A 20898-nucleotide genomic window follows, 5' to 3' on the forward strand; every position below is an offset into this window, starting at 1 on the left:
TCCACAGATATGATCCATCCTGTGGGGATCGTCGGTATGCAACCTATACGGGGTTAACTGATCTCTCCACGAAAAGGTACATTTTAAAGCAAGCTGAAGATCCCCACAGAATGGATTGGACCTGAAGATTGGGGAGCATAATGGATTGGACTCCGATCCATTATGCTCAATCTGCAGATCCAATCCATCCTGCGGGGATCGTCGGCTTGCTTTACAACTTATTTTTTCGTGTCCGGTGTCACCCCGTGCAATAGGTGTCACCCGGTGCAGCGCGCACCCCCAGCACCTGCCTAGGGATGCCCCTGGGGAACAGCCAGAAGCAGTGAAATACACAATGCAGAAATTCTCAAACAGAGTTTAGTGGAAGCCTAAGGTTTCTCCTGAGTTTGCCAGGGTTTCCTTGAGCTATGGCTGATTGACCTACCATCTGATGGTGACTGCATAGTTCAAGGGGCCAATGCCACTTGGCAGAGCCAGTGGCATTACAACAATTTCTTTTTTAGCTGCCTGTAAGGAGGACATTCTGATCACCTGTTAGACTTGTTCACATTGGGTTGGGGTGGGGTTGGCGGCAAAACCACACAGGTTTTCTCTGGAGTGGAAATGGTTAAGAACAGCAGGCATAGTATGTGCTGACTACATTTGCACAGGCAGTGCAGCCCCGTGATGGGGGAGGAGGGGGCATATAGTTTACGATGTTCAGTAACACCACCTCTTGATGCAACTGCACTCTGAGCTATGGCTGTGTGCAAACTAGCAGATTAACTGTAACCAATCTGTGTTTGGCCAGAAACTCAGCAGAATCACATCCCTACATGCACACTGTATGTATTCAGGGGCAGTCAGAGGCTCTATTTGCATATTTTCTCATATGAAAATAGTGTCTGTAGTTTTCTAATGACATTTGTGAGGTCATTAAATGTACTGTTAGAATTTTGCTCCTTTAAGAATTCTGCTAGTGTATGGCCAGTTTAAGGCACTACTGCATCTGACTGCTAGTCTCAGGAGATCTGCTGATGTCACTACTGTGCTGCTCACTGTTCTCCTTGCTGGAGGCTCTGACATGAGAAAGCAAAGCCCTGCCTCTACCATGGCTGCCACCTCCACACAGGGACACAATGAATAGTGAGTCAGTAATCGGGATGTATTAGCTTCATGGAGACCACAGAAAACACTGTCAATTAGTCCATTTCCCTCTACCTGCCTTTTGTAAGTAAAGCTTCCATAGCACAGTTCCACTTTTTCCTGTTAGGTGGTGACAACTCTTTGTCCTTGTCCTTGTTCACCAAGTGCTCTACCTGCCTTTTGTACACACAGCTTCCATAGTACAGCTCATCTTCCTCTAAAGTAATGTCTAATGAACTTGCAATGAAGTTCCTTGTTCAGGTAGTCCTTGTGCATCAATTGCTCTCCTGTGTGGTCACTCTGTTACATATGCTCCCAGTGGAGAGTATAAGTGCTGTGCAGGTTATACATTGTACAGGTGTGTTCCGCCGTAGTCATCATTAACAAGCTTGTCTTGAGCAATGACATACAGTTGTCATTTGAACAAGTGCATGTAAACAGAAAGTGGCTGAAAGACAATTGTTTGTGATATATAGCACTTTAGCAAACTAAATGCCAGTTAGGGATTAGATTTACCTTGTATTGTATACATTTTGTGAGGATTTGTTCAGAAATTTTAGCATGGTTGGGGAACCTCAAGCCTTTTTTTAGGTGATTGTTCTTCTTCAGTTTTCTAACAGGCTGTCTTAAACTGATTTAAAAAATGTATATATATACTAATCACCACCAAAATATGAATACTGTTTTGTATTTTAAATTCTGAAATCTTCCAGCAAATAAAAAATTGCATATTGATTATAGTCTGCAAAAAAAAAGCAATTTTCAGCACATTCATAAGCAGTTGAAATGGAATTTTCTGGGATCGATTCAAACATTACTATTGGGAATGTGCAAATAATTTTCTAGCTGAAGGTTATTACTGAAAAAAGACGGGACATAATGGGGATGGGTGTGTAGACAAATCACTTGTCGGCTGATCCCGACATAGAGGAATGCCCAGCATACATGCGGCACAGTCCGTGGTTTCTGTTAATGACTAATGAGCATGCCTTTATAGGAGACAGTAAGGAAAAATGTGCTGTAACAAGTTCATCTAAATTCCTTATTACTGACAGCATGTATAACAAGGTCCACTGGGGCCGTTTGCGGACATTCTGATTTTTCTTGGCACTGGAGCCAGGTTTATGGGTACCTCTAAAATTGACCTACTCCTGGAAAGGGATCAACTCTTTTCCTCTGAGGTTTAGCTACAGAGATGTAGGCACTGTTACAAGTACTTCCATGACCATAAGCTGAGGCCCCCTGTGCCACACCACCCATCTTGTCCCTCTACTGCTCCTACTCCCCCTGCAGTCTATATTCCCTCTTATCAAGACTTACTTTAAGTCTTAAGCCCCACACCTTCCCCTCTAGCTAGTGGCCCTATTGTATTAAAATTGCACTAAAAGCACTAAATACTAAGCCATTGTCACGTGGCATGGTGAATCCGCAGTCCTCTTTCTTCTGGACTGTAGAGAAAGGGATTTTTCTTCAGGTACTCATGTCCACTTGTGTAGACACTTCCTATTTGCTGCTTGTCAAAAAGGTACTGAAGGCTCCAAAACAAGAGCAGCAAAAACACTGAGAGAATGTAGTGGTGAATCACTGGTCTTTACTCCCAGAATAGGTACACAAATCACAAAAGAAGCATTGAAGTTGTTTTCTCAGTAGCTCAGCCTCCTTCCTACCAGCAGTGACCCAGCAGCACTTGAGCTTTCTAATTTCTACTGAAAACACAGGGCAGTTAGTCAGCTAAGCCCTGGTGGTGGCTAAGCTACTGAGAAAATTTTTTAAACAAGTTCAGTGCATCTACTGTGAACTTTGAGGATGAATTGCTCCACAATAATTGCTGCTACAAAGATCAGTGTGGGCTTGTTTTAAATTTAATTGACTGCTTGGTAAGAATTTGTAGATACTCAAATGCATATAGGTAGCATTAAAGCTTGTGTCAGGGATCCCCTCGATCCCCGCCGCGTTGGTCCCGGCGCAGGCGCAGTATGCCGCCCGGCGCAGGGACTCGAGCACTGGTTCCGGGCCGGCCGCGGCGTTCGAGTTCGCGCATGCGCAGTAGAAGCCGCGGCCGCCCGCTGGGCACCAATGGCAGCGCAGGGCGGGATATTTAAACGACCCTGAGCTGTCATTCAGTGCCTTCTGGTCTTTCCTGCATTCTGAATCCTGTGAACCTGTACCCTGTAAGTTATTGACCCGGATTGAACCTGACCTTGCTGTTTTCGCCTGTTCTGACCCTTGCTTTGCCTGACCTCTCTCCTGAATGCCCCCTATTGGATTTGACCTGCTGTTGCTGACCTGGCGTGTGACCCGACCATTCTATGCCCGCTGCCTTGTACCTTGCCGCCCTCTCTGTTACCGACCCGGCCCGTCTGACCCTGCTCATCCATCCATCCATCCCGTGCAGTGGGGTCTTCTGACCTCCTCACATCAGACTCTTCCCCGTGGGAGCCCCTTGCGCATACTACTACCACTGACGGACGCACCCGGTAGTCACGACCTGGTCTCAGGGAGCTCCAAGTCCATCCCCACCATCAGGGGCCCTGGTGAACAAGCACCCTGGGACTTAGACTCCGTGCGCTGGGGACGCCTATTCAGTGGAGTGCTAGTAGTACCGCCGGGCGGTCCCTTACAGTACCAGAAGGCCATGACTGAGTCTAGAGGAGGTCCCTCGCCGCTGGAGGAGATCTGCAGGCACCTATCCAATTTGACACAGGCCGTATCGGCCCTGCAGGATAGATGTCAGCAGATTGAAACTCAATTCCAGGCCTGCACTATATCCGTTCCTGCCCCACAGGCCGCGGTCCCCACACCTCCAGCTGTAGCAGCCCCTGTGCTGGTGTCTGGGGCATTCGCACCACTCCCGGCGGCCGACCCCCGAGTACCCTTACCAGAACGTTTCCACGGGGACCGCACACGGTTCAGATCATTCCGCGAGTCCTGCCTCCTCTATTTTGAGCTACAACCCCGAACCTTCGTGACTGAATCCGTGAAGGTGGGGTTCGTCATATCCCTCCTGCAGGGTGAACCCCAAGACTGGGCCCATCGATTACGGGGAAAAAATGACCCTCACCTTGGTTCGGTTGACAGTTTTTTTGATGCTATGGCCATCCTTTATGATGACCCGCAGCGGGCAGCTTCTGCTGAAGCTACTCTGTACACACTCCGGCAAGGCCGCCGAGCGGCGGAGGAGTACGCATCTGAATTTAGGCGGTGGATGGGGGATACTCGCTGGAACGAGTTCGCACTCCTGCATCAGTTCCGTGTTGGCCTATCAGACGGCCTGAAAGACGAGCTCGCCCGGGTGGAGGTACCTGAGACTTTAGAGGACCTAATAGCACTGACCATTAAAATTGACCGTAGACTGCGGGAACGCAGGTTTGAGAGGTCCGGCCAGGGTCATGGAAATCCCTGGGGATCATTTCAGGGTCCCAGTCAAACACCTAGGCCAGTCATCCAAAACCGGCCACCTGGAGACAACCCCGAACCCATGCAGCTCGGCCTGGCACGGCCTAAACTATCCCCAGAGGAACATCTGCGCAGACGATCCCAGAACCTGTGCCTCTATTGTGGAGAAGCTGGTCATATGGCGCGTTCCTGCCCGCAGAAACTGAGTAAGTGCACCTCTTCTTCCTTATCCCTTGGCAATGTTGGTCCATCCCAATACTTAGTGGTGCCCCTTTCCTTTCAGCTTCCAGAAAGGACCGTGGAAGTATCGGCCATAATTGACTCTGGGGCATGCAGCTGCTTCGTGGATATTAATTTTGCTCACCAGCAGGGTATTCCCCTTCAATTGAAACAAAAGGGGTTCAATATTTATTTGGCCGACGGTTCCCGAATAAAATCGGGGGTAGTGAACCAGGAAACCCCCTCCATCACCACTGTCATTGCCGGCCAGCACCAGGAACTCCTCCGCCTGGATGCTATAGCTTCACCCCTCTTCCCAGTCATTCTGGGGCTCCCATGGTTACGGGCCCATAACCCCCAGATTGACTGGGAAACCGGAGTAATCACGTTCCCTTCCCCATACTGTCGGATATACTGCCGCACTTCGGGCCCGGGGACCCCCCAAATCCTCCTGTGCTCTGAGGGGGAAGCTGAATTAAAACAAGTAATCCCTGCGGCCTACCATGGGTTTCTAGATGTGTTCAGCAAATGGGGAGCTGATACTCTACCCCCCCACCGCCCTTATGACTGCCCCATTGATCTGTTACCCGGCTCAGAAATTCCTTTTGGGCGAATCTTCCCCCTTTCAGAGCCCGAATTGGGGGCCCTAAAGGAATATATCGAGGACAGCCTCCAGAAGGGGTTCATCCGCCACTCCACTTCACCGGCGGGGGCGGGAATCTTCTTTGTTGAAAAGAAGGACAAAACCTTAAGGCCATGTATCGATTACAGGGAATTGAACAGGGTCACGATAAAAAACCGTTACCCACTACCGTTAGTACCTGAGCTGTTCCAAAGTTTAAAGTCAGCAGTAGTTTTTACCAAGCTGGATCTGAGGGGGGCGTACAACTTGATTCGCATAAGGGAGGGGGACGAGTGGAAGACGGCCTTCCGCACCCGCTTCGGTCATTTTGAATATCTGGTCATGCCGTTCGGGTTGTGTAATGCTCCGGCCACGTTTCAACATTTTGTAAATGATATTTTTAGGGACTTTCTGGATGTCTTTGTGATCGTTTATTTAGACGACATTCTGATTTTTTCCCCGTCTCTGGGGGAACACAGAATACATGTAGCAAAAGTATTGGGGCGGTTGCGGCAGCATGGGTTGTACGCCAAGGCAGAAAAATGTTGTTTTGAACAATCCAGCATTGCCTTCTTGGGCCTGATTATCTCCACCGCGGGGGTCGCGATGGATCCCCAGAAGGTCGCTGCAATACTGGATTGGCCTGAACCCACAGACAGGAAAGGCGTCCAGCGATTCATCGGCTTTGCAAATTTTTATCGGAAGTTCATCAAGAACTTCTCGGGTCTGGTCTCCCCCATTACTCAGCTAACCAAGCTGGGGACCCGATTCAGATGGACACCAGAAGCGCAGGGAGCTTTCGATGCCTTAAAGAAGCTGTTCACTTCGGCACCCATTTTGGGTCACCCAGACGCCGCTCTGCCCTACATCTTGGAGGTAGATGCATCGGAGAATGCGGTAGGCTCCATCCTCTCCCAACGAAAAGGCACCAAGGAACTGCTCCACCCGGTAGCGTTCTTCTCACGGAAGCTGACCCCAGCGGAGAGGAACTATGATATCGGTGACCGTGAGCTACTAGCGATCAAAACGGCGTTAGAGGAATGGAGGTACCTGCTGGAAGGTGCGGTGCACCCCATCTTAATATTTACTGACCATAAGAACTTAGAGTATCTGAGAACTGCCAAGCGTCTACGCCCGCGACAGGCGAGATGGGCACTATTCTTTTCAAGATTCAACTTCCATATTACGTACCGGCCGGGATCAAAGAACACTAAGCCGGATGCGTTATCACGGATGTACGAAGACGCCAAGGAGACCCCAGTACCTGACACCATCCTGTCCTCGGGTAACTTCTTGGTCCTTCTGTCGGACCTTCGTTCCAGGCTAATGGAGGCATCCACAAACTTCTCTACCCCAGGCGGAGGGCCGCTCCAGAACAAGGGGGGACTCCTATGGAGGGAAGATCGAATTGTGGTGCCGGAAGAAGCTCGAACCCTGGTCTTGGGGCATTGCCACGACCACCCAATGGCGGGGCACTTTGGCCCAGAAAAGACCCTGGAACTTCTCCGACGCTCATTCTGGTGGCCAGACATGGCTAAAGATTGTAAGGGCTATGTCAGGTCCTGTGTCACCTGCCAGAAGAACAAGCCCTCAAGAAACAAGGTTTGGGGTCTGCTGCGACCCTTACCTATTCCTGAACGGCCTTGGCAAAAGATCTCACTGGACTTTATAGTCGAGCTTCCGCCATCCCGAGACCACACGGCAATCCTGGTAGTCGTGGACCGCTTGTCCAAGATGGCCCACTTCATCCCGTTGGAGAAGACCCCCTCGGCGGCCGAGACCGCGCGAGTCTTCATTCGTGAGGTAGTCAGGTTGCATGGGGTCCCCGAAGACATTGTCTCGGACCGAGGGGTCCAGTTCACGTCCAGATTCTGGAGAGCACTGTGCAAAGCCCTGGACATCAAATTATCTCTCTCTTCTGCGTTCCACCCTCAAACTAACGGTCAAACCGAAAGGACCAATCAGACCTTAGAGCAATATTTAAGATGCTATACCTCATTTACTCAAGATGACTGGCTGCCACTTCTTCCTTTAGCGGAATTTGCGTATAACAACGCCCGCCACTCAGCAACAGGGCAGTCCCCGTTCTTCGCCAACTATGGCTTTCACCCAGTCTTCCTCCCGGATTTGGTGTCGGAATGCCCAGTACCAGCAACACAAGATGTGGTAACGTTCTTCGCTGCGAACAATGAGAAGCTTCAAGTGGCCATCAGTCGGGCCCAGGAAGACTACAGGAAAGCATTCAACAGGAAACGGAGAGGAGATCTGGTATTGCGGCCTGGGGAGAAGGTTTGGCTGGCGACGTCCAATCTAAAGATGCTTTGCCCGTCGAAGAAATTGGGACCCAAATTTATAGGCCCCTTCTGCATTAAACGGATGGTTAACAAAGTAGCCTATGAACTCGCCCTCCCTGACACGCTCAAGATCCACCCGGTCTTTCATGTGTCCCTTCTGAAGCCTGTGGTCCCAGATGCCTTCCCTGACCGGGAATCTAGACCCCCGGAAGCGGTAACGGTCGAAGGAGAAGAAGAATTTGAGGTTGAAACAATCCTGAAGTGTCGAAGGAGGGGAGGCCAGACCCAATTCCTTATCAAATGGAAGGGCTATGGTCCTGAGGACAATTCTTGGGAACCAGCCCATAATGTCCATGCACCCAGACTTGTCCGGAGGTTCTTTCGCGATCACCCGTGGTGGAGAGATCGGGTGGGCATCCGGAGGTTGCCCGTAGGGGGGGGCAATGTCAGGGATCCCCTCGATCCCCGCCGCGTTGGTCCCGGCGCAGGCGCAGTATGCCGCCCGGCGCAGGGACTCGAGCACTGGTTCCGGGCCGGCCGCGACGTTCGAGTTCGCGCATGCGCAGTAGAAGCCGCGGCCGCCCGCTGGGCACCAATGGCAGCGCAGGGCGGGATATTTAAACGACCCTGAGCTGTCATTCAGTGCCTTCTGGTCTTTCCTGCATTCTGAATCCTGTGAACCTGTACCCTGTAAGTTATTGACCCGGATTGAACCTGACCTTGCTGTTTTCGCCTGTTCTGACCCTTGCTTTGCCTGACCTCTCTCCTGAATGCCCCCTATTGGATTTGACCTGCTGTTGCTGACCTGGCGTGTGACCCGACCATTCTATGCCCGCTGCCTTGTACCTTGCCGCCCTCTCTGTTACCGACCCGGCCCGTCTGACCCTGCTCATCCATCCATCCATCCCGTGCAGTGGGGTCTTCTGACCTCCTCACATCAGACTCTTCCCCGTGGGAGCCCCTTGCGCATACTACTACCACTGACGGACGCACCCGGTAGTCACGACCTGGTCTCAGGGAGCTCCAAGTCCATCCCCACCATCAGGGGCCCTGGTGAACAAGCACCCTGGGACTTAGACTCCGTGCGCTGGGGACGCCTATTCAGTGGAGTGCTAGTAGTACCGCCGGGCGGTCCCTTACAGCTTGTTAAAACATACCCAAAATAGTTATGAGCTTACAAAAACAATCATGTCAGTATACTACAGTACAGGAGGAAAACTTTCTACAGCCTTGGTGACTGCTACCTATCTCCTCATGCCACCCACATGTATCACTATGCAATCAATCCCATTTCCCTGATGAGAGGAAAAAGCCCTGTGTGTATGACCACTGAGGGCTGACTGGGAAGCAGAGATAAAAGCCAACTTGCTTCATTAGCTTTGTCTTTAAAAATAAATAAGATATCACATTTTTATTACAATATCGACAACAGGATGCGAAACACTGGTAGGATATCATCTTGACAGTTTTATTAAGCTTTGAAATTTTCATCACCATTTAGTGGAAAGCTTTGCAAAGTCTTTTAAATTGTACTTCCAAAAATCCACAAGGATTCACAAGGAAATTAATATTCTAAAATTGCTAAATTTTGCAAGAACATCTAGCCACAATTAGTACCAAAGACTGCATTTATCTGGAAACATATTTTGTATGCCTTTGTGAGCTGTGTAAAAAGGTGTCTAGACACAAAAACAATTGTGTGCCCCACCTTTATTGTCTGTGCATTTCTTTATGCAGGCACTGGCTTCTTTTAGAAATAATTGATCTGGAAATGCTGGTTTGCTGGGTCACTGGTCTTCTCACTGTCACGACTCCTCATCACAGTATCTTGAAGTCAATAATTTGAGCATGGGGATTTGACATCCCCTGGACTTTCTATGAACAGAAGATAGATAAGTAAATATGAAAAATGCATGGAAATGAAAAAATTTAGACTTGCCAAGAGATGTGCTTTAACAGTGGCAGGTGAATCTGCAGTCTGAAAATTTGCAACTATTACCACATGATGGTGGTTACATTTTATTGAAGCAAATATGTAATTCCATTGGTTCATTTTACAAGCACTGTCTAAAGCAGTGATGGTCAACTTTCTTAATGTAGTCCTACTCCTGTATGAGGCACAGGAATACGGTCCACATCTTCCCCTCTAGCTTCATTCACATGTTTCTTTAAAACGGAGTTCCACCAGAAAGAAAAAAGAGTCAGCGGCTACAAAAACTGTAGCTGCTGACTTTTAAAATACAGACGCTTACCTGTCCCTGGGTCCAGCAGTGTCCTCACTACCGCTGGTTTCACCAGCCGTCTTCTCTCCCTGACACCGGCATCTTCAGTGTGGGCACCCCGGCTGGGACAGCTTGCGGTTTTACAGCCGGGTGCCCACTGCGCATGCACGAGAAGCACTGCGCTTTGTGAATGGCCCCGTAGTCTTCTGGGACCTGTCACGTGTCCCAGAAGACTACGGGGAGGGAGGGGGGAAGAACAACTTCTACTTCCGAATGAGAGTGGCTACCTGTCAAACTCGGGTATCCACTCCCCCCTGCTTCTCAAAGGTGCCAATACTTAATGGGGAGCGGGGGACAAAGGCTTAAAGTGGAACTTCCCCTTTTGGGTGGAGCTCCACTATAATGACTAGTCCAGGGGTGTTGTTTCTGTTGTTTTTATTTTGGGAGAACGAGGATAAGGTTGAGGGAATTAGTTGGGATACTCCAAAAACAAGAACTATGCACACTTGAGGATGTAGGTATTCTTCAGGGCAAGCTATAATAAAGCCTGTGCTTGTAGCAAACAGTAGACTTCAGCTTAAGGGTAGCAGTAGTTAACTATAAATCTCTTTCTTTGAGCCCCCAGAGCAGAGTCCTTTTAAGTAGAAGATTAGATTAAACAAACTCTTTAGGACACCAGTTGCTGTCCCCTTTAACTTGACCCACAGCTCTATAGCACCAGAGGGGTATTGGCAGCACAAAAGTCTCTAAGATCCTTCAGGGGTGTCTGTACTCACAAAGCCCAAACACAGCTGGTTGCCTTCTTCCGTGATACCAGTAAATGGATCCTCAATCAGCTCTTAGTGGTCTTAGCATTCAGGCCCTCAGGTTGCCCACCTGAGGCCTCACGACAGCAGACATAGCAGCATTGCCTGGAACGGCAGTGTGTCCTCCCCAGGCTGAACTAATCCTCTCCAGGAAAAGACCTAGAGTTCAGTGTGCTCACTAAATATATACAGTCTACCAGCATGCCATCAGAGCCTGCCTGTGGGATTGGAAAGGGCTATACCAATATTCATGCTGCCATCTATAACTCCACACCTATCATCTAAAAATGTGTCAAGCTCTGTGGATGCAGAGGGAACTATAAGACCAGCAGCAGCTGAACACACTGAGCAAACCTGTCTAGCAGAATGCAGCTTCACTGAGTACAATGAGTAAACTATGCTTTCCCTAACAATCGGTCACATTGAATACAGTGTGCAGGGGCGGACTGACGATTTGGAAACTCGGGCACTGCTCGAGGGCCCAGGGTCAGTAGGGGGCCCCATGAGATGCCCCTGGTACCTTTTTCATAGGTTTTTTTGAGTTTAGGCAAGGACACAGGGGCCCCATGATCCCCTATTGCCCGCTGGCCCCATGAGTTGTCAGTCCGCCTCTGACAGTGTGGTAGCTAAATTCACCTATCAAAACATGTACTACATCTATCCATCTACAGCTAGTACCTACCTAAGAGGGTGCTACATCGATATGGGAGGCCTTAATTGTGGCCAACGACATCACCAAAGGACTGCACATAAACTTCAGTGAATATCCATTATCAGAAACAGCAGACGCACAATAGGATATAGTCAAAGACTATAGGCATGATATAAGAGATGTTAGAGATTGCATACATGATACAAGAGATGGTCAAAGATTTCATACATGATACAAGAGATGGTCAAAAATTTCATACATGATACAAGAGATGGTCAAAAATTTCATACATGATACAAGAGATGGTCAAAAATTTCATACATGATACCAGAGATGGTCAGGGACTGCCAACATGCTGCAGGTGACTGTCAAGACTGTGAACATGCTGTATAAGTTGTTGGAGACTGGGGGCATGCTTCAAGCGATTTTAAAGGTTCTTTTTTTTTTTTGTAAAATAACAAAACATGTCTATACTTACCTACTGTGTGCAGTGGTTTTGCACAGAGCAGCATGTATCATCATCTTTTCGGGTTCCCCACAGGCTCTTCTGGCTCCTCCTTTCTGTTGGCTGCCCCCATAGCTTAGCTCCGCCCCCTCTCTCTCCATATTGGCTGACTGGCTGTGATTGACAGCATGCTGTCTCCGCCAGTGTTGAGGCAGAGACCCGGGACAGCTGTTATTCACATTGCTGGATCGCGATGAGGCTCAGGTAAGTAATGAGGGTGCTGCTGTTTACAGGAGGTTTTTCATCTTCATGCATAGAATGCATGAAGATGAAAAACCTGCAGCCTTTACAACCACTTTCAGGAGACAGTCATAGACTGTAAAAATACATGAACCTGCTAGAAATCACCACTTTAACAGGGCAATAGGTAAATGACTGCAGGGTGGGCACCAGGGGTCTAAAGTACAGTAATCAATGTGTCAGTTCTGTCACAAAACTTTGCACACTTGGACACCAGGACAAAAGAATGAGTCAGCTTTATACCCACTGCTCCAAATGTAATATCCATAGAATCCCAACTACCTCAGAGCTAACTTGCATAACTCATTACCTCTTGCACATAAGACCATCAATCTTCATAATCCCTCCTCTGCTCTTAAAAGTCCTGACCATTACAAACACTCTCTAAAGTGGACAGTATGCCCCCTTTATCCAGAAGAAGTGATTTAGCTGCACATTTGTGTAGCACTACCCCCCTAGGGGTTGCTGATGAATGTAGGTCCCCCTTGTACCGCATAGCCAGGCATTTCAGCATTTTACACACAAGCTTCAGTCAGAAAATCAGTCCTTGAGCTTTTGCTTGAGGGGATTAGAATTTGGATAGGGTAAGGGGGGTATAGGATGCCCAAGGAAACCAATAACTGAGGACAGCTTCCTGAACTATTCACAAGCTTCTCCTTCTTCTGAAACACGGTATTTGTTGGAGTGCTAGCCAGCATCTCCTTGCTGTACCACTCCAGACCCTAGATGAACTCCTCTTCACCCAGCAATCTGGAGACTTTTCATGAGCAGGGGACCTGGCTCCTGTCCCTTTAAATGAGGTGAACAGTCATTAGTAGAGGGCTAATATGGTATCCCATCAGAGTGTTCCTTCCCCGGGTGTGCATGTGTACTTGGTTGGCTGCTGCTACCAGGCCTGTCAGCTGGGCTGCTCCTTTCCTCCCATACAGGTGGTCCTTGCTCAGGGGGCCAGTGAGCTCTGAGTTTTCTGCCTTTCCAGCTCCAGGCTCAAAGGCAGGTCCCATCCCACTAAGCCTCCTCGCAGCCTTCTCCCTCCGCCTCACATCTTCCTCCAAATCTCTACACCTCTCCCTCCATCACACACTCCCTGCTATTCAGCAGGCTTCTACACTTTTCAGGGGGTCCTAGCCCCTTGCAAAACCTTCTGTTGGGGATTGGCTGAGGTCTCTCAAGAGTGCAGCCAGCCATGCCTGAGATCCACCCACTTCCTCCAAGGCTCTCCTCCGAAAGCCTCAGAAAAAGGGGAAATTCCAAAGGGACTGGCTTGCAGAGTCTCTCAGCCCTGACTGCAAATTGATCCCACTGGTTTTTACACCTGAGCTGCTAACCAGCTCCTGTCTAACCATTAGGATCTAGCTCCCCCTAGCTAACTATGAGGGTGCTACACTTGCTTATGACGATGGCAGTGAGGATGGTATTTGGATATGGCTAGGTGCTTGATATGCCCAGGCCCCAATATAAAATATGAGTAAGAACCCCTGAACTTCAATCTCAAAAAGCCACTCTTCCAGACATCTACAAACTTTTAAATGTCCTTTTCAGCTAACATATCCACCCCATTGCTTTCTGTATTTAAAACATTCAACCTCCAAAACAGTTTCTCCATACCTAAGTTACCCAATCCCTTCTACAGTTTGTCCCGTCTTCAAATCTCAACAAGAAGCAATTCAGCCACACTTTGCACAACTTCTTCAGTAGTCTGACCAGAGTAAACTATATTCTTATTGGCTGCAAAGTTTTAAAAAATAGATCTCCTCTGTAAAAATGGACAGACAGTGCTATGTAGTTTGCAACTCAGCAGCTATAAAAACAAATTCACAAGATGTACACGGCCAGAGATTCCATTTTAATGGACAATTTCTTAGTCTGTTGATTGCTACTGTGTTCATGAAAGTGGCAGCAGTCTCCTATTTGGTCCAGCATATGGCTTGCTGCCAGCCTCCTGCTCTTTAAATGCAATCTCTCATCAAGTCTAATAAAACCATGAGATAGAGTGGATATAAAAAGGATTGTAATGCAGGCTGGAAAACCTCCAAGACTGTATTCTGCTGCTCCATTTCCTAACAGCACACCTCACCTCCAGTAGATATAAAGTGGGTTTTGGTGAGAACAAACGTTAAACCTATGTGGCTCAATTCTAGTTTTAAAAAACAAATAAAGTAGAAAAAATGGCTTTCAGAAAAATACAAATTGCAAGGGACAACTTTGGCAGTTATGGGGAATGTAGTAAGAAATGCAAGAGTGCAATCAAAACACCTAAAATTGATTATTAAAAGCACATTGCCTTAGAAAGCAAGAAAAACCTGAAAAAGTTCTATAAATACATCAACAGTAAACAGGTAAGAACAGAACAAATTGAACCCATGAGGGATGAATTTGGGACTTTGGTCACAAATGGCATGACTAACGCTAATATTTTAAACACATTTTTTCTTCAGTTTACACACAGAAAAAAGAAGGAGTTATTAGTAGGAATTGCTAGGAATTTATTGTAGCTTGGTGGTAACTAGGCCACTGTTCCTAATTTGCACGGACTCCCTAAAGACTGGAATGGTACTGACTGATTGGCATAACGCAAATATGGTTACAATATTCAAAAAAATGCCTATATGTAAATCAGAGAACTACAGACCTGTCAGCCTAACATCAATAGTTTGCAGGGTGTTTGAGGGAATACTAAGGACCTCTATTGAAGATTTTCTTTATGAAAAATTGTTTTATTAGTAATAATCAACATGAATTTAATAAAGACTGCTCTTTTCAGGCAAATCAGTGAACATTCTACAATGAAGTTAGTATTAATTTAGATTAGGACAGTAGATGCACTTTATCTGGTTTTTGTTAAAGCATTTGACACAAATGCTTAATTTTCAAACTAAAGTTTATGGGACTGGAGGTAATTGTATGCACATGGATAGAGGGCTGGCTTCATCAATACATATGGCAAATAATTCAGCCTCTGAGTTGACCAGGGTCACAAGTGGCATGCTCCTGGTTTCTATCTTAAAGCCAATGCAGTTTAACTTTTTTATAAAGAATATTGGGGTTGGAATTAGGAGTTGATGCAAATTTAGAGAAATAACTTTGGCACAGGACATAGCAACATTACAGAATGACCTTGACAAAAAAATAGGAGGGCATGCTAAGATATGGCAAAATAGATTTAGTGTTGAAAAGGGCAAAATTATTCATTCAGGTGCCAAAAAAATTGTAGGCACGATACTTGTTAGTAGGGGTTATACTGGGACAATCAGTAGTGGAAAAATATTTGGGGGTCCCAGTGGACCACAGACTACATCATAGCAAGCAATACCAGACTGCAAGCAGAATACTTTCATGCAATAAAATGGGTATTTACTCAAAGGATAATTCGATACTCAACCCCTTTTCAAAACACAATCTTGGCCTCATCTGGAATATGCAGTCCAGCTTTGGTCACCAATCAATAGAAAGGATGTACTAGAATTAGAAAGAGTCTGGCCAAGGTAACAAAAATATATGGGGCTTATAGGACCTCAGCTATGAGCAATGATTAGGTAAATTAAATGTATTTACCTTATTGAGAAGGTATTTAAGAGGAGACATTATCTCTATCTACAGATACAATAGTGACCTGACAAGGACACATGGACACAATTTAAGATTGAAGGAAAAGATGTTGTTGGTGAAGTTCTTCATTTAAAAAATCCTTTTGCAGCTGCCATGAATCCTGGTTCAGGCATATCCTGTGACAACTGTCTCCCAAATCTGCTCCTGCATTTTCACCTTGTCTCATGCACTCCTGATAACAACTACAAGCATCCATGTACAGGCATGGTCCACTCTTGTCACAGTGTCCACCTTCCACCATTAAAGTTATAGTTATTAATATCATTTCATGTTTACTAGACATGGGCATTTTGTTTCGTAATGAATCAATGTTTGCAGATTCCAATGTAAACGAACCTCTGAATGGATATAGTAATGAATACCAACGAATCCCCAAAAAAGTTAAAACGAAATTAACAAAATGCATTTGTTTCATTCAGATGATGTCACATGATGCAATAGTAGTTCAAGTCCATGGGGAAATGAATTAAATTTTCATATTCCTTAGATAATTCAGATTCAAAGCAATACTAAAGGTTTTCTTTTTTTTTAAATAAAAACTTGTTATACTTACCTGCTCTGTGAAGTAGTTTTGCACAGAGCAGCCTTGATCCTTCTCTTCTTGGGTTCCCTGCCAGCTCTCCTCCCTACTGAGCAATGAGCCCCATAGCAAGCCATTTACTATGGTGATACTGGTGTGTGCTTGGCCCCGAGCCCGCTCTCTGCATCCATAAGACACAGCAGAGCGGGACTTGGCCCCACCCCCTGCTCCCTCCTCACAGGCTGTGATTGACAGCAGTGGGACCCAATGACTCCCACTGCTGTGTCTCAGCCAATGAGGAGGGAGATACCTGGGAAAGCCAAGTCTCCTGTGCATATCACTGGACTGGGGGAAAAACGATGCACACGGAAAGCTTTTTACCTTCCTGCATACAATGCACGAAGGTAAAAAACCTTAAGCCTTTACAACCACTTTATATTGAATTTGTAATTGTTACAGTCAGTCAATTCAGTTCCTCAGTCTAGTGCAATTCTTAGAGTTAAAAAATTCCGGGGTGCCAAATTTTGCATTATGTATTTCGTTGAGCCAAAAAATATTGAATCCTTCCGAATAGTTTCAATATATAAATATTGAATCCTCCTGAAATATATAGCAATCTTCTAAAGAAAAAATGTTTTTTTTAATGCACTTGGACCAACGAGTATACAATACAAATGCCGAATATTACAAAACAAATTGTCAGGAATGGACTCGCCAATGGTGGTGGGACTCACCTGCCTTGTGGGCTGCAGTACCAAGGCTGGCCAGTGGGTGCTCTCAGCAGCCAGAATCTCACTCCTGCAATCAGGCCATCACCTGAGGCTGATTGCAGAAGGTGTATTTAAGCAGGACCAGGCCTGTGATCAGTGCCTTGGTGTATGTTTCCCATGAGCCCCTGTACCTGCATCCTGTCTGCTTCCTGCCTGATCCTGATTCTGCTTTGATCCTGACTCTGAACGAACTCCGCCTGTCCTGACCTCGGCTATTCCTGACCGCTCTTCTGCTCGCTCCTGGTACCCCGTTTGCCCGTTTGCTACCGACCTGGCCTGCCCGACTACGTTTGATTTGTATATATGGTTATCTGTTGGAGGTTGGGTTGTTTGCACTGCGTTTGTGTTGTTTAGTCTTTAATAAATTGTCTGTTTACTCTATACCTGAAGCCTGCGTTTCCCTGTGTCAGTCCACACACCTCTGGTCATACCTGGAGCCCTGACACAAATTCCAAAAATGAATTGGTTAAACATAACGAATATGAAAAATGAATTCTTCAATGAACAAATGCATCAGAAACAAAATGAAAATTCCAACGTGCACATTTCTAGTGTTTACAGCCTACATGCTGTAAAAAAATGAAAAACAGAAGAGAAGTGATCTACCTGACATTGAGAGGGAAAATAACTGGGCTGCGATAACACAGCATGCCACAATGCTTGATGAATTGCATGCACCATTGCAGTGAAACCTGGTGTAAACAGGTTGTTAGTCTTTGGATTGTTTAGACGGGTGTCAGTCCCTACAGCTCCTCTGAAAAGCAATGGATCACTTGGTGCAGCAATACTGACACCTCCTGAATGCATATATTTTTTTCATGCAAAGGGAATCTTGAATGGGAACAACACATCACAAACCAAGTGTTTAGTTTGCGATTGCAGCCTGACCCAATGCACTCGACTGGGTCATGTTTGACATATGACAGATGGTATAATTGTTTTCTGCAATGCAACCAAGGCAAAGTGTTCTACTATTCCATGTTAATTGCAGTAAACCAGGCATCTAGTAACAAAGTGAAACTAGTTTTAAAGAGACACAGATGATGAGTTTCCATCTAAGTAATAGAAGACATCTTGGGGTTTATTTGCTAAAGCTGGAGAGTCCAAAATCAGACTCCCTTCTGCATAGAGACCAATCAGCTTCTAACCTCAGCTTGTTCAATGAAGCTTTGGCAATGAAACCTGGAAGCTGATTGGTTTCTATGCAGAAGGGAGTCTGATTTTGGACTCTCCAGCTTTAGTAAATAAACCCCCTTGTGTCCTTTACACTCAGATACAGTATGGCTCTTAAAGGTTTAAAATAACTTGTCCTCCAGAGCCTCCTTAGAACTGCCATAATATAAATTGAATGGAAGGTAGAGACTTATTGGTTATACAGATGTGGTTTAACATTACTCTTCTGAACTAGGCTAAACGTCTAAGCTAGTTGGGAGATTTTACGCTTATTCTGCTGAGTAATATAAAGATTCAGTGCAACCAAATATAATATAACAATTTGGAAGTCTGCCAGCTTAGGTCACTCCTTGGCTTCTTATATATTGGTAAGAACTGCTTTCTGTATTACCCAATCTCACCTTAGAGTTTTGGGTGTTCCTACGTCTCCTAGAATCTCTAAAATATAAAATCAGCAAAATTTCAAATTCAAGCACAGGAGACATTGTAATGACTTGAGTATTGGTGCAGAAGGAAAGCATATCTGAGAACTAATGGTTTGCACATCAGGAAGAGAGCAAGGACTGTGAGTGGCAAGGAAGGCAGTGGGGAAAAGGCATGTGATCAGGGTTCAGCATAGTGTGGCGTGGCAGAGATTACACAGAGGCTGCGTACTATAAACTGTGTATTGTAACAGTTCCAAGGTGCAAAGCAGCCCAGCGAGTGAGCACAACTCAGAGCCTCTTACGGGATGCACAGCAGAGATACAGTAGCTTGAATGATGCAGACAGCTTCTGTAACAAGGAGTGGGAATGCACCCTGGGTGGTCCAACCCAAATGGGAGGCCTCCTTAATGGAGATAGCACAGTCCTTGCGCTTTCTCTGCTCCTCTGGAACCTTTCCCTAACACTAGTGCTGTTCCTAGCAGACAGGAGCTCTGTCCCTACACTATCCACTCCCACAAAGTGTACCAAACCCAGGGTTAGGGAGATAAATAATCTCTGTCCTAACTAAGATGGCTGCAGAGGTCACTTAGGGGCCCAACATCCAATCGGACAGTTGCTCCCAGGTGACCAAAGGAAATCATAGAGGAACTAGGTTCCCCACAATGTTCTTCCTCATCTGTATTGCTGTTTAAGTTCAGCACCACCTACAATGGGGAGTACAGACTGCCCCGCCTACAGGCAGAGAGCAGGAGAGCAAGCAGGTAGAGCAGGAAGAGAATAGAGAACTGGGAATTCCAAAAAGGAGAGTGGGGACCAATCTGTAAATATACAGATGTTCATTAAAAAGAGCCAGTGTTTCCCCACCCATATTCCTCATATGGTTTTTCTTATTTAATCTTCCAAAGGGAGTACCCCTCTCAGGTCACTACCTGGAACCATCATTGCCAGCACCTGAAACTATACAGAAGTTATTCTGTCACACCGTTTTTTTTTGTTGTTGCTGTATTGAACTCTATCAGGTTGCTATTGTTTGTAGTATGCTGATATCTAGTAGCTATTTAGAGTCACTGAAACTTGTTTACTTTGTGAATTAGTATTTCCTTTGCCCTTCCCTCCTGTTTAGTGCAAGTTAATTCAGTACTAGCTAGACCCGCCCTATTTCTTCCTTGTTCCCTCAGTCAGTCTTAGAGCTTCATAGAGACTAGGTTTGCGAAAATCATTGACTTTTACACTTCAACAGACTGGAGAAACATCATCTGTATGCAGGGGCGGACTGACCATTTGGAAACTCAGGCACTGCCCGAGGGCCCAGGGTCAGTAGGGGGCCCGATGAGATGCCCCTGGTACCTTTTTCATAGGCTTTTTTGAGTTTGGGCAAAGACACAGGGGCCCCATGATCCTATTGCCCGGGGGTCCCATGAGTTGTCACTTGGCCCCTGTCTGGATGGTAATAATCTGAAATAAAATTTGTTGGATACTCTATGTGCATATATCTGGACCCAGTCTATCCAGGCAGTATGGTCAGCTGCTGATTTGGCACCATCCACAGGCAGCTGAATCTTAAGACAAAGCGGCATTTGAAACAGAAGTGTTAAGGGTTTAATAAAGATGAGTTTATTACACACATGCAGAGTAATAACTACACTCCTCTTTCCAGTATTAGATTAAAACACATACCATTCAGAAACCATTTCTTAGTTCTGCTCTTTATTTGGTCACTTAGACTGCATAATTATCATGCACATTGATTCTCTTTATATTGTGTGCTGTTTCAGTGCACCTTGCCTGATCTTGGCATTTGGAAATCTGACCTTCCCACAATTATTAACTGGCTGTGGCAATTATTTTCCTTTTTATAATTGTGTTGTTCATTAAAATGTGCTCCTGTTGAGACATTTAAAACAATCAGATGGCAGAAGTCTAATAAATTATTTACACCGAATAATCACTTCTTCTGACTTGGTCTACAAGACACAACAATGCCTGCAGCTACTCTTCCATCAGTGCAGAATCAGTGTATCACCTAACAAAGGGGCATGGAAATATGAATATGCCTTTGTTTTTAACAGAGATCATTATTTAAATAAAACCATTCATGTATGCATGAAAAAATATATTTATAAGATATTGCCTTAAAAAGCAGCTACAGGCAGCATAAAAATCAGTGACCTGCTAATGTTGTACAAAGAAATACTGCATTTGTGATACAGTCACTCAACTTGCCTTTACTGTCAACAGTAACCAAACTCTGAAAGCTTTGTCTAAGTTAAGGCAGGCAGAGAGCAAAGACTAGTCACCATGCAGCTGATCTTTTCCGCAT

At 46.0% G+C, this 20898-nt stretch overlaps 1 long non-coding RNA gene across 1 annotated transcript in view; it reads right to left on the bottom strand.

The window, feature by feature from the left end:
- Positions 1-9103: 9103 nt before the first annotated feature.
- The window catches only part of LOC149470762 (uncharacterized), a 38219-nt gene continuing 26424 nt past the window's right edge, over positions 9104-20898 (bottom strand). Inside the window, exon 3 of the long non-coding RNA XR_016307999.1 lies at positions 9104-9531. This is a non-coding gene — a long non-coding RNA (uncharacterized LOC149470762). The remainder of the gene's footprint in view (positions 9532-20898) is intronic.

Source organism: Staurois parvus, unplaced genomic scaffold (assembly GCF_062004578.1).
Source record: "Staurois parvus isolate SC_StPar_1 unplaced genomic scaffold, SC_StPar_1.0 ptg000031l, whole genome shotgun sequence".
NCBI classification, from domain to species: Eukaryota; Metazoa; Chordata; class Amphibia; order Anura; family Ranidae; genus Staurois; species Staurois parvus.